Consider the following 14,553-nt stretch of genomic DNA (forward strand, 5'->3'; position numbering starts at 1 on the left):
CATAAATGACACCCGTGCGCAACGCGACACCAATCAGGACCTTCTCCATACGTCCAGGGGTCCCCTCGTCCGCAGGTAGAGGAGTGTCAGATGACATGGACATCCCCGGTACCTGCGGACGGGCCTGGGATGGGGCATCCCTGCTGGTGCATGGTGGTGCAGTCACAGTGTCAGGGACAGTGACATGCACAGGCCCCTCCACGGCGACCTGTGCTGCCTCCTGCCCCTGCCCCTGGACTGCACCACTTGCACCAGTGGTACCACCCCCGCCAGGCCCCATGTGCAGCTCAGTAGCGGCCTCCTCCTCCTCTGTGGAAACCACAAACCTGGATGGCTCCACACCGTCTTCCGCCGTTGCAAGCCCCTGTGTGGGCTCACCCACCCCTTCCGCTGCAGCCGTAGGGGGCATCCCCGCCGCTTTGCTCCACAGCGCCGTCTCCGCCATCTTCTTCACTTGCCGCTGTGTAGAGGGAGACATAGAACACAAACATCAGGGTACTGTACAATGGTCCCCTAGACAGGAAGCAATGGCAGATGAGTGGCACTATCAAACATCACTTCCATCATGTCCCTCCACAACACATGGGTCAGTGCAGGCAAAACACATTTAGTAACAGGCATGGCGTATTCTATGGACATTAGCATACATGTGCAAGGGACTCTTGAAACATACAATGTTTGTTTGAAACTCACATGCATCATGGGTCATGCCTATCACATGCACACACTCCAGCCTCGTACACCCCAGACACAGTGGATACAAGGATGACTAGGCTGCATCAGTGAATCTGAATATTGTCACAGACATGTGTCATGCATCCATGGCATTCACAAGTCACAGACACGCAGGTCAGACACACAGACATGGACACCATACATGTACATGGCATCAGCACCCATCCCTCACCCCCACCCATGTCCAGGAACAGAGACTGGCATGCTCTCGTGTGTCCATTCCGCATAGAGCTCCCCATGTTGCATTTGAACACATGCACCAACCATGTGGTTCACACATTACTGGTCTCACATGCATGACCATGATGTCCCTGCACACACACATACGTACATGGCCTATGTCACACATACAGGCAAGTCTCAGACAACCAGCACACTGCAACATGCCCTGTCTCACACAGCAATGCTTGGCCACTTACCGCTCAACTCCAGACGGGTCTGCCTCTCAAGGATCTGGGCGCGGAGCGCTGGGCGTACGCGTTCCAGGACTCTCAGCTGGATGGTACTCATGCGGCCCCGGCCCCCCTCCACGAGGTGCCGGGCCTTTATGAGGGTCCTGGACCTCAAGTCCTCCCAGCGCTTCTTGACTTGCTTGATGTTGCGGGTTGCCACCCCCTCCGCGTTGATGGCAACCACAAAGTCATCCCAGATCCTGTCCTGTCCTTCCTTGTTGGCGCGTGATGATCCGAAGAGGGCATCATAATGCCCCAGGACAAGCTCCACCAGGACACCAACTTCCTTCTGACTGAAGCTGGTGGCCCTCTGCCCCTCTGGCTGGGGGTCGCCAGTGGTCTCAGATGGTGTTTGCCCCAACATGGCCACCCCCAAGGCCGGCGTGGGTGGGCAACTGGGTCCTGGGGCTGGGCTGTGGAGCGATGGTATACCAGTCGGGAGTCTTCTGTTCCAGCAAGGGTGGACACAGCAACTGGACCCCTGCAGATGGCAGATGTGCAGGCACAAAATGGCAGGGCACGATGGCAGCAGGCAGGCAGGCAGCAGCAGATGGCTCGTGTGAGGCTGGTTGGGGCTCTGGGGGGCAGTAATTTGGCCTTTTGGGCAGGAGCGTGGTCTTCCGTGTGTTTTCGCGTGGCCAGCTTGATACGGAGTGATTTGGCACGTGAAATTCTTGCACGTCAGCATGTTAATCGAGGAAAGTCCCTTAGCGAATAGGCGCGTCAGCACGTATATGCGATTTCATTGGACCAAAGGCCCTCAGCACGTAAGCGCGTCTGTGACGTATCGCGCACGGGCCTGTACGTGCTTTTCGTGGGGTGCGGTGCGTGTGTTTTCCAGGTGTTGGGGTTCACACGCTATTACTTCACAGCGGGTGGGTGTTGGTTACGCGTTCTTCTACACGCAAGGCAGACGGTGAGTAGTACCCCGCTCGCCCAGGCCCAATCGCGTGTGAAACTTCACGCGCACCCCTGAAATACACGTACCCAGGCCAATCATGTGTGAAACTTCACGCGCACCCCTGAAATACACGTACCCAGTCCAATCGCGTGTGAAACTTCACGCGCACCCCTGAAATACACATACCCAGGCCAATCGCGTGTGAAACTTCACGCGCACCCCTGAAATACATGTACCCAGGCCAATTGCGTGTGAAACTTCACGCGCACCCCTGAAATACACGTACCCAGGCCTATCGCGTGTGAAACTTCACGCGAACCCCTGTAATACACATACCCCACTCCCCCAGGGCAAATAGCGTGTAGAACTTCCCGCGCACCCCCGAAATACACGCACATGCTATTTTACACACAGCGGGTGTCCGTGTTTGTCGCGTACCCCTTTGCACGTCATTTGTCCTAGAGGCCCACAGTATGGGACATTCTACATAGCTGTATATACCTGCTTTTTGTGGGCACACATTTTGGCGCACATTTTTTTCATGCGCAGGGACGCAACCATCTGCCTTCGTGTGGCAGACGTGTTTAGGCCTGTGCGCGTCTTTGCCCGTGCGCTGTTTTGCCCTATTAGATTTCATGAATACGTTTTGTAGGCGAGCGTGTGGGTGTTCCGCGCACTTGCCTCCTGTACTTCCCCCATGACGCCCACATTTTCACGAGTTGTTCCCCATTCCGCGTGTCACGCCCCGTGTTCTGCCTACTTTTGTTATGTGCGCCTCGCTATGTGCGCTTTCGCTGTGGCCTTAGCGCACGCCGTTAGATGACCTGTGCGCCGGCGTGCGCCGCGCACTTTTTCAGCGCACAACCCAGATTTTACTCGCGCACCGACTTCCATGAATAGATGTGCGCTGGTTTCCCTGCGCTTGCACTGCGATTTTCGCTCTTTCACTGCGAATCGCACGTTTTCGCACGCTTGCGCCGATATTTTCAGCACACATTAATTCCATGAATCTGCCTGTAAGAGTATGACAAACCACTATACATTTTGGATATATGGTAGTAATTATTTTACAACTGCATTACCCCAGAATTACTGCACCACAGAAATACTACTACTTGGTGGTAGGGAGGTAGAAATATCTCCAACTGCTGGTGGTAATTCTGCTGAAATCCCCATGGTGTCCTAAGGGCCCCATATGTGGGGGCTTACATTGCCCTAAACCACTTGTAATCCTGTGGTAAATCCTCAATGGTGGTACCAGTGATTCTGTTTGCTGGTGTGTCGGATTATTATCCAACACAATACCATCAAACTATGGCTATGTCATTTAAAAAATATCTAAAAGTGTGCATTGACATTCCAAATGTAATTAGATATAGTCTAGCTAGAACCATTTATCTTCTAGGTCCCAGGACTGGGTAGACAGGGAGGTTGGGCTACTATGGGGAGGTATATGCACATAGAATCCTTTACATTTTAGTATTATAAGCAACTTTGCTTTCTCACTTTATTTAAAGCCAATGAAATTGGATTTATTGTAGAACACACCATGTTCATGTGCACAGTGTGCAGTGGCTGATATATTCTCACCAACAAAATAGGAACTGGATGTTGCAGCTCATTAGAGTGAATGATATCCTGCGTTCACTGCAAAGCCGAGTGAGAATACATTTAAATAAAAAAAATATAGTATTTTTCCTTTTTCTGTGTTTTTAACAAAAGCCATCTGAATGTACAGCTGTGGTTTCACATGTATAATCGGACACTGTATTTGCAAAAAGGTGTACAACTTCAACATTTCCATGATTGATTCATAATTTGTGCCCCTTGTGAAAACCTAGTCATTTGAAAATAGATATTGTGATGAAAGGGAACTTATCTGAGCCTGTCATGTGTTTTAACTGAGATGAAAGAAAATGCATTCCTGAAATATGAACATTTTCATAAACTGGGTAGTCCTGTTATACATTGGTTCTGTTACATGGCACAAACATTGGAATGTAAATAGGTAGGTATTGGGTAAAATCTTGTATTTGGAATATATTAATGTACTGTGCACAAATGAACATTTACAAATTAATCTTTTGCTGTCCTCCATGCAGTCTGGGCTTTGAGCCAGGTTATCATTTGTTTATGGAAAACTGTAAGCATAGATTCCGGGTTGAGATCCAGTGGGTGTTTTGTTCATGCAAATAGTTCCTGATGTTTCTGTAAATAATTAGCAATTTTCTGATGAACTGCAAGCCAATGGATGCACTCCTAATATGGCATCCAGTCATGGGTAAGGTCAGGTATTCTAGAAAGCCCTAGGTTTCATGGAGTGAAGCTCATATTCTGTTTACAATATGTATAAGCATATTCTCGAGAATATGTTTTGAAACCCAGTAGTTAGATAAAGAGAGCTTCTGGGAGGGAGTGTTGTTCGAGATCATATCACGGAATGCTTTTGAAGCAGAGTTGAACTAATGACCCAACCAAGCTGGATAACTGTCACCATTCTGGTTTATGGAGACAGTCGTCCATGGTTATGGTTTCTGCCTTTCTTCTATCCTGGATGTGTGCAACTCTAAATTGGATTTTTGATGGAATAGGTTTGAAAAGCTTATCCCTTTTGGTGTTTGACAGTACAATCCTTTTTGGCTGAGCTGTATATGGACACACTGAGCACTTAACTGCAGCAGCTAAAACCCATTGAACTATCTTATTCAAATTTGGATTATGTTTGCATCATGGGCAATCCAATTGACACTGAATCTCCTTCAAAGCTTTTGTTACAGCCATTAGAGCATGTGATGTTTTCTAGGGTGCGGGGTTCCATTGGATTGATATTTTGAGGATGTTTTGTGATTCTTGGGATTATACAACTCAAGCTTTCCTCCAGATCAGGCTGTCAACTCAGCTTTCAGCTCTCTATTTTGACAGAGGAGTGGTGTGAGTATGAGAGATAGGTTTGACCTGTTTCCATATCAAATTGAGAAAAATAAAATGTATTAGTAGTTAGAAGAGGCATTTAAAGAGACAATTCAATTGAGGGTTCATTAATATGCATGTACCATTTTAGTGAGAGCAAATTAGCATTCAGATTGCCTTTAAGAAGCTTTTCTGATGTTTGCTTTGATTGATTCTTTATAAGCAGGGATGTATACTAGAACATGAGTGAAGTATTATTTTAATAACCATTATTATATTGAGTGTGTTGTGTGCAATCAGTGATAATTCTAAAGTTTTCTATTGCTTTTTTCCAAATATTAGAAATGAACTTTTCAGGGGAGTTTGAGAGCATTCATTCAGTACCATTATTGAGAGGTTTTCATAATTTTAGGTGCATGTCATTTAACTATATCTAGAGGGCATCAATGTATATTGCAGTATTTTGTCTTACAGTATACTGTGCATGTTTCAATAAAGAATGGGTTGGCCGGAGATTTAACTGTAGTCCCTACATACATATAATGACATTATTAAAGCAGTCCTGTGTGGATGAGTGAGGGTTGCTAGCCCAATGCAGGTGTTTTATTATGTACAGCTTGTTTTAATCCACCTCTATACCTACCACAACACCTACTGGGGGGTCTTGCACATCCCCTTTGGGTTACAGGAAAGGCTCTGGTTGAAATCGTGTCAGACCATTCCCATGGCCTTAGAAAGGATGCAAATTCACAGGAACAGTAACATGTCACTCTAATTAGGTACACCTAAATCATCCATGCACATTGGAGGTAAAGGTATTGTCCTCACAGAAGATGATAATCCTGTGTCAACAGATAGTAAAGATACATCAATTCAGTGTGCCTTCTAAATTGATATCACAGCTTCAACACACAGAAACCTGTACATTGGGAAAGGAACAACCAGATGCTGTATTTCATGTACATGCAGATCTCGAAATCAATCACACCAGATTATTGTTGTGAACACATTGCTAATGTGAAATATCTAGTACACGTATTATTCTGTGTAACCTTTCTCTGATACAAATACTTGTGTTTGATAGTCAATGTCATAAAATACATTATTTTAAATTGTCAGTCATAAAAATAACACCAGCTCTATGTAAATGTAAGGTAAGCATTTTAACACAATGTCCAATAAGCAACAATGTCGTTATTGAATTATTTCTGGTATTTAGAAGTTGTAGTGTATTATTCAGAATGTGAAATATTTAGGAATATGTTTAGTTGCTGCATGGTGTAAGTTCAAGTTTGCAATGTACGCTAGTGAGAATTTCATGGACAGGCAAATTCTTTTTTCGACACACCAGCTACTAGTGTGGATATATTTTATGGTGTTGATTTCACCAGAGTATAGTTTGGAGACCAACTTTGCTTCTCTTTGAGTTAAATATATGTGAGTTTTAACTGTACATCCAGCCTTTTTCTTGTCTATTAGGGGGTGTGATTGTCATTTAGTGAAGAACAACAACAATACTCCAAGATATCTTTACACTCCTGTGCTCCTGCTGAATTCCAAGGTATCTGATCTCACTCAAGGTCTGAATGTAGTTCCCAGCCGTTCACATGACACAGACCACTCCCCTAAATTTCCCAAAGGAGGGGTCCAAACCACTTGGTGGCTAGATGAATGGTAGTTTGGAAAAGTGTAAAACCTGTTTGCGTGTTTGTCTAGCTCAGTCTCCTCGCACTGCCCCAAGATTCCAACCCAGGACAGTCATTGTGGATATCCTAAGCTATCTGGATGTGGTCATTAGAGATCATGCAATACCTTATTTTGATACTTATGTCTCCTGTTATTTTCTTTTGTGCTACTGTATCCTGTTGCTGCATTTTACTCATAGTGACACCCTGCTATTGGATTTTGTTGCTAGTGACCACCAGTTACTAGAATTGGTTTCCAGTGTCCCTGATTTGCTATTGATCCTACAACTTTCGATGGCCACACCATCTACATGTAGACTGTCAATATAATGCACCTAACCTTTTATTACTACCCTTTAGAGATGGATTCCAAGTTGGCCCTGCTAACCTATCAATATTCCCTGCACATTCCACACAAACAATAATATTGTTGTGACTATTGCTCCATACTTATTTATCCCTGTGCACATGCTTGCAAACCTTTCTGTCCCCTTCTTCCTTCCCCTCTACCACTCAAACAATTAGGCTGTGGCATGCCCAATCTCACTATGAGAAATGAATTGTTTCTTACAGGCCATTTTGGTTCCCACAAACCCAAACCTGTTTACTCCATACTACTATAATCTTTTCTACCCTTTAATGTCATAGTGTTACCCTAGTTTTCTCTCTCAGCTGCTCTAAAAGTGAGACTGATGGGTCAGACTAATGGTCAATGATGTGAATCATTCAGCTTCTCTTCCACTGTTGAATTTCCTGTACTTTACTTTGAGAATATGAATACTCAAATGCTTGCAACCGACCCCCTGTTATTCTCCTAATCTGCATGCCCCTATCCCTGTCAACTCATTCCTTCATGTCCTGGATGTCTTATTTCAATCTCTTATTCGTGGTGCCCTAATGCACTTATGAGAGTATTTGATCTTCTGAATACATTATGCAGCCACCAACTTGAACTTTACTATCTTCTTCTGACCCCTCCCTGAACAAATACTGTTTATTGTTGAACCTATGTTCAAGGCAATTCCATTGATCTCATATGTCCTACATTCTCCCACACCTCATCTAACCTCACTATTGGCATGTCCAATCTGACCACTCTCTCCTACATTTTAACATTTGTGTTCCACCTTCATAGATTTTCCCTCCAACCTCCTCTATATCTAGACAATGTTTTAAACCTTTCTCACTGGGTCCCCACCTGGCTGAGGTAAGATTATCTCCCCTAACCTTCACAGCACTCCAGCGTTTGTCGTAAAACTGACCTTGCAAATCCTGTACTTGGCTCTCAGATATTCCCTCTGTAAACCACTACATTGGTTTCACCTTTCGTCCATCTACCCCTAACCCTGTCTAAGTCCTTTCATTCACTGACTCGATAAATTATGTACCTGCATTTTCTTTTATCACATCAATCCTGCCCCCTTCCTCTCAGGCTAACTACAAGGATATGCAATCAGCCCTCACTACCGTTTAGGATGTTGAAAGGCCCCCTAATCCTCTACCCTAATATAATCTCTCAATGTTTCCCACCAAAACCTCTCCTCTACTGATAAGACAATGCTGATGCACTTTGCCCTTTTCTTTCTCAGCCAACTTCCTTGCCTTGCATTGCTGTTCTAATATCATTATGATCCATAACATCGTTCCATTATATATTTACCTCCACCTCTAGCTCCTTATACCTGTCCACCTTCTCTATTCCACCTAATTTCTGTTGCCCTAAACTCACTCATAGATTTGGCTCCCATTCTATTGAAAAACATTTGTGATTCAGGTAGTCCATATGCTTACATAGTTTGGTCTCCATCAATTTGCACAAATATTGTGAAGCCAATCCACAGAGACAGCATTCCTGGTTATGAAATGTAGGCCAAGAAGTGTTTACATATACATACTTTTCCTTTCTTTCATTAGACAATGCTTTCTTCCCGGCCTGGTAATTACGAGTGCATCTGTATTTCATGTTTAATCTTTTGTTGTGTATAAGACATCCAGGAATTAATATATTAATAACAAATGCAGTCATATGTACAACCGTTTATTTTCAAGGAGTAATGCAGACTTGATACCATCTTTTGGTTTCCAACAAAGGGGTATTCCATGGTCCCTCAGAGACCTCACACAATCAGGTATCAGCCTGTTACCCATCCAGGTTGAAGGTTTTGAAGGCCTATTGAGGGCTATGATTACCATGGTGTTGTGATTTCCCTGACACATCTGCATCAGAGAATAAAGTGGAAGGCATTTTTACTATTCAATAAGCTCCAAGCTCATCATGACACTGTAGGATGTCCTAATAGTTTGACATAGCAGTGCAGTGTATGTCTCTGATAAAATACCCTTGTTGTTATTTCTTATAAGCGAGTTTAATGTGGTAGAAAAGGGAACAAATGGTTGTATTAAATACAATTAATTTAGTTCCTTTGCCAGAGGTTTCAGTTTTCCAGAAGGCCAACCCACCATGGAAGTGCATGCAGTGTATGGTGTTTGACCTGTGGCAGACTCAAAAACATAATAATCAAACTGTCATTTAATGGCAGACATAGATTACTATCTATTTTAGTAGCTCCCTCTAGGTGCTGAAGGTAATTCAAGAGAAAGACTGGTGTATGGAGTATGTAAATTTCAATAGTTGGCTGTGTCGGCTTGTAATGTACATGATCAGTGGTGTGCAGTGAGAGATGTCTGCTGCACCATAAAACCATTGATTCTCCTTTGGGTACAACACTTTCAATCTCCATTTAATGGAAATCAACACATGTCAGCAACCGAGTCCTCATTGACACTTGGACATGAATGTTTGCATATATGAGTGCTTTTCCTTTCAAGGGAAAATTGAAAAAGTCAATACTAGGATTCGCTGTCTATTTTACCTTAGTGTCCATACAGTAAATAGCTTCCAAACTGAAAACAACGCATAATAACCAGTTCTTGAAGCAGACATGATATGAGATGTTATGATGAGTCATGTATAACGCGCCTGTACACAAGTGTTTCTTGCCACACTGCAGAATGAAGAGTGACCAAGGCCATATTTTTCATCAAGGGGCCACTGTCAGCCAAGCAACCTGCCAGCTCTGACATACAGGAGAAGACCCAAGTCAGCACAGCATCACTATTCACCATTTCCTGCAGCCAGCTCACTAGCCACCATTGCATACATCCAGTGTTACAGCAAGTACAGCAAGTACAAAACCAGCACCCTAGCAACAGACACCAGTGTGGCTGACTGCAGAAGTCACATCATTGTGACAAAGTGTTTATGTGATCTATAAGTTGTAAGTCAATGCATATATGTATGTGTAGTTATATGTATATATGTTTTTAATTATTGCTATGTAGGGGGAACTATAGAGGTGGGGTAAGTGATATGGGGTATGTTAAGAAGATTGAAAAGTAGGGGTAGGACGTTATGTAGAGATTTTATGTAGAGATTGCCATTAATTAAAACAGTGGGTAGATGAGAGGTACTCGGGTGTGAGGTTCTGGATAGTGTGGCAACCTAGCAAGATGGGAACACCTACAGAGGCCATCCTCTGGCTTAACGCTCAATGTGGTTAGTAACCCAATTTAGATAGCGCCAGACTCACCGTAAGAGTCCCTGAGACCCCTCCATGGATGGATGAGCTGATGTGGCAGGTCCTTAGTCAGTTTGGAACCCACGCTAGGGGAATCCTATGAAAAAAGGGAAACGGTATAACAGGTATAAGTAGTTATTAAATAAAGAGAGGTCCCCCTTTGTATGCCAATAAAATTCAATCTGGTGTCTCTGCCCATTACAGATCAAAGAACTCAGGATGTGGATCATCTCCTGTTAACAGTGATTTTATTTTAGCAGGTGCAGTGCCTCCATGGGAACTGCCCTTGCTCCAGGGAGGGGGATTGTACACTCTTGCACATACTATGGCTGGGAAACAGGGGCTACTTATAGCTCACACAAGGCTGCAGTATGCCATCCCTGTGAAAACAGTTGTATTGTCATGCCTCCCCCCACCAGTTCTCCTGAAGAAATCTGTATACCATATTTGAGAGCTACATATAGACCTAATGCCCATTTTGCATCAACGCATATCACCAATATATCAGCTCGGAAATGTCTACAAGATCCTGCTCAGAGGATGACATTGAGGGGTTTGGGAGGGAAGCCTCAACTTTGTATTCTTTACATTCTGCAACTTGTCTTATATTTATAATGTCCTACATTAATTGGTTCAGAATACAGAATAATGGAGTAGGGCATGATAACATGCATGCTAAGGTAAGGTGAACATTAAATGTGAGGGAGGTTGCTTCCAATCATTCTCACTAGTTCCATATAGCCTCCTTCCCTGTGACCTGGTAGGGAGAAGATGGAATGTTTAAATACCACTGAAAACACTGTTTGGGTATTTACTGCTGACTGAAGACTTGAAATAATGTGTACACTTTGGCTTAACAATTGCCATATCCATTGCCCATGCCCAGGGATCCTCCTGGTTCCCAATGTGGCTTATCTTGCTAGCTTGTGGAAATGGCATGTGGAAACTTTGACTGGGTCATTGCCTTCAGTCATGCCCCGGGTTCCTCTTATGCATCCAATGTGCCCACTAAATAAGGTCTATGACCATCCATATTGGCCACTTTGACCATGGTCGTGTCAAAATGTAGATACCTGGGTAATTCCAAACAACATGATGTGTCCACTGAGCAGGGCCTCTTTCTTGACCAGTTTCCACTTTGCTATGGAATGGCTACTGGAAGGTTGATGACATACAGCAGATGCTCTGAGTGTATAGTACAATGACTAACATCATGGCATGGGCAAGACATGGAAAATGTGGCTAATGGACATTGCTATATCACATGCATGGGTGCAGCTTCTGGTGGATTACAGTGTTCAAGGGGCTAGTGGTCACAGACACATCAACCATGGCTACTGAGAGTGTTTAGGGCATTGTATCAGGGCAAACACTGGGCACAGCGATCACTGGACCTGGGCACAGGTTGCAGCCCCAGGACATGTTCCATTGGCCAGGGTGTCGTGGGTGGGCAACCAGGAACACCCGTACAATCCTATTGGCCTCCAATACAGCAATAGTGTCATGCCACAATGACCACTTGCAGAAGCTTGGAAAAGCTCAGAACATGGACACAGGCCATGCCTCATCACAGTGGCCACTGGCCAGTCACCATACCCGCAGGTAATTGCCACTGACCATTCATTGCCATGCCCATTACCAAACAACCACTCGTTTTGGCCACCGTTCATGCTCAATAGGTCCATCAGATTGTTCAGGGAATCCCCAGTTAAAGTAGACACTGGACAAACTCACAGTCCAATTGGAAATATTCAGTGTCTTGATGTACCTTAGAGCTGGACCATATGACCTGCCTTTTGCACAATGTAGCCCCTGGACATGGCCACAGGCCATGTTTAACCAGTTGACCATTTGGTTTGTGGTTTGCAGGAACTTTCTACAATGTCGTGCACAGTCAGAGTGACTCCTGAACATAGGTTTAGGCCATGCCCAGAGGGCCCATTGGGTAGCTCTGGGTTGGCAATCAGGCAAGAGGAACAGTGCTATAAAAGCTCTCATGTGAAAGATGAGAGTGTTTGGAACACTATATAATGGGAGTACTGTCAACTATCACGTTGATATAAAAGGAGTCAGAAACGTTCTGCAAGCAAATGGAAAAGGCAGCTCCCAAGGCATCCTCTATCTATTTCTAGGTAGCTTATTTGATGGTGTCTAAAGAGATCATTGGGAAGCCTCTAGTCAACAGAGTAATCTGTGGGCAGGACACACTGAAATAATGGAGCCGGCAGGAAAACAACATCGGTTCTTGGAAAGATGATAGGGGAGTTATCGTAACACTGTCAAGAGGCTGGAATCTCCGAGTATTACCAGCGGTGCACATGTGGTGAATCTACTAATTATAATTTCTAACAAAGGGCCAGAAAAACAGTTAATGAAGCCAGAAAATCTGGCATAAAAACAGGAAGAAAAAAAACAAAAACATCCTCTTGGAGGTGATTGGAAAATTCCCCATCAAAACGTCTACAAGGCAGAAACCGTTAGCCCGACTAAAGGGCAGGAAGACTGCATTTCAGAATGTTCGCAGGCCTCTGGAAACTGACGTGTGGTGTTACAGAAACTTCGACCAGTTTCTGTAAGTTTCTGTAACACCACAGCTATATAATAGCTATAGGACAAACTAAAACATGAAATGTTCGCATCGAGCTCCGACGTTATCACCCCAGAAAAAAGACCAGAGTGTGGGCTTCGGCAGAAAGAGATTTGATTCCTCACTTGGCAAACACAGAACGTTTCTGCTGTTGCCCGATTTACTATATTCATTCTGTGAGTTGGTCATGAATGGTGCGCCACAACTTCTAGCACATATTTCTGTTTGTATAGGTGATTGGTAAAAATATGTATATTTCTTTTTAATGTTGAATGCACTCACTAGTTGTACCAGTCCTTTGTATTAATGGTTATGTTGAGTCAGAGAAATGATGTATTTATTTATTGTTTATTTGTAAGGCGCTTATAGATCAAGAAACTACGTTTCAATGCGTGTTGTCGCAGTGAGCAGGTTACTCGTTTTGTGGAATATGCAGGTTTGGGTGCTGCCATTGTTTTGATCTACTTCTCGGAGTTGCTCATGATTAATATTTGGAATATATTACCCTGTATTGGCCTATAGCAGGGAGTATTTGCAAGTGGGGTGTGGCCAACATCTTTGAATTAGCCCTGTTATCATGTGGCTATTTCCTTGTCATTGTTTTTCAGAGGTAACACCAGCCTCCACGTGGGGATGGAGGCACTGTCTGATGTGTGAATAGAAGTAGGGAATATAGCAGTTCGGGAATATTCGCGATAAGCTGTTTGGTGGGAGAAAAATAACACTGCTCACATGGGCCAAGATTTGAGGGTGATGAAATGAAATAGAACATATGCATATACGCTAGAGTCTATGATCCGCGCATGCTGTCAAACGCAATTATTTAATTGTTTATAATATGAATGTTCATGGGATAACGATAATACATACATTTGTAGTCTATGTTACATCATGTATGTCCATAATTTGAAAATGTCAGTGTTACGATTTCTCGGATGTTCTGGACAGCATAGAATGTGACTTTTATTCTTCTGCAAATTATATATTGTGTTATTTAGAACGCCTGAATTCATGTTTCAAAGTTTTGTTATGTAGTAAAAAGTCAACTTTGGTAAGTGGTTCTAAAGAATACCAGCCAGGAAGTCTATTTGCATGAATCTCCTTTGGCAGGCTCCGTGTCCCTGATGCCAGGCCGGTAACAACCGAACAGCCTGACCTGATGCTGTTCCAACACCTGCATATCCAATGGCTGGGATTACTTACTTTGCTAACAGCTGGTACAGCAATGTGCCAAGCTGCATACTGTTTGCCTATTCCAAAATAACTTCAATGCAAGTGTGCAGAATGTTTGCATTTATAAACACATATCACAATTATTCCGTTTCTTCATACATTGTTTTATTAAAATACAACAAAGAAGTTGATATTTTGATGCGCAATGTAAATCTCGTATAATAACTAATTTAGTGTTTGTTTATTCAAACATATTTTAAAACATCTTTGCATTTCACATGTATACTTTTTTTATAACAATGTTTTGGTCATAATTAATGTAAATGAAATAAAATACTGACTTTGCAGAGATAGAAAATGTGCAAAAGCTGGTGTTTTGTAAAATGTAGGATATGTGCACAGCTCGTGCCCGGTTAAGATGTGGTTGTGATGAATTGACTTCTGCCCTGCAGGAGTACTAGGATGAGTAGACTCTATAGCGCCCACTCAGCCCTCACACTTCTACGAAACAAGAGTGATCCGACTCATAAAT

Source organism: Ambystoma mexicanum, chromosome 1q (assembly GCF_040938575.1).
Source record: "Ambystoma mexicanum isolate Mex_15411 chromosome 1q, UKY_AmexF1_1, whole genome shotgun sequence".
NCBI lineage: Eukaryota > Metazoa > Chordata > Amphibia > Caudata > Ambystomatidae > Ambystoma > Ambystoma mexicanum.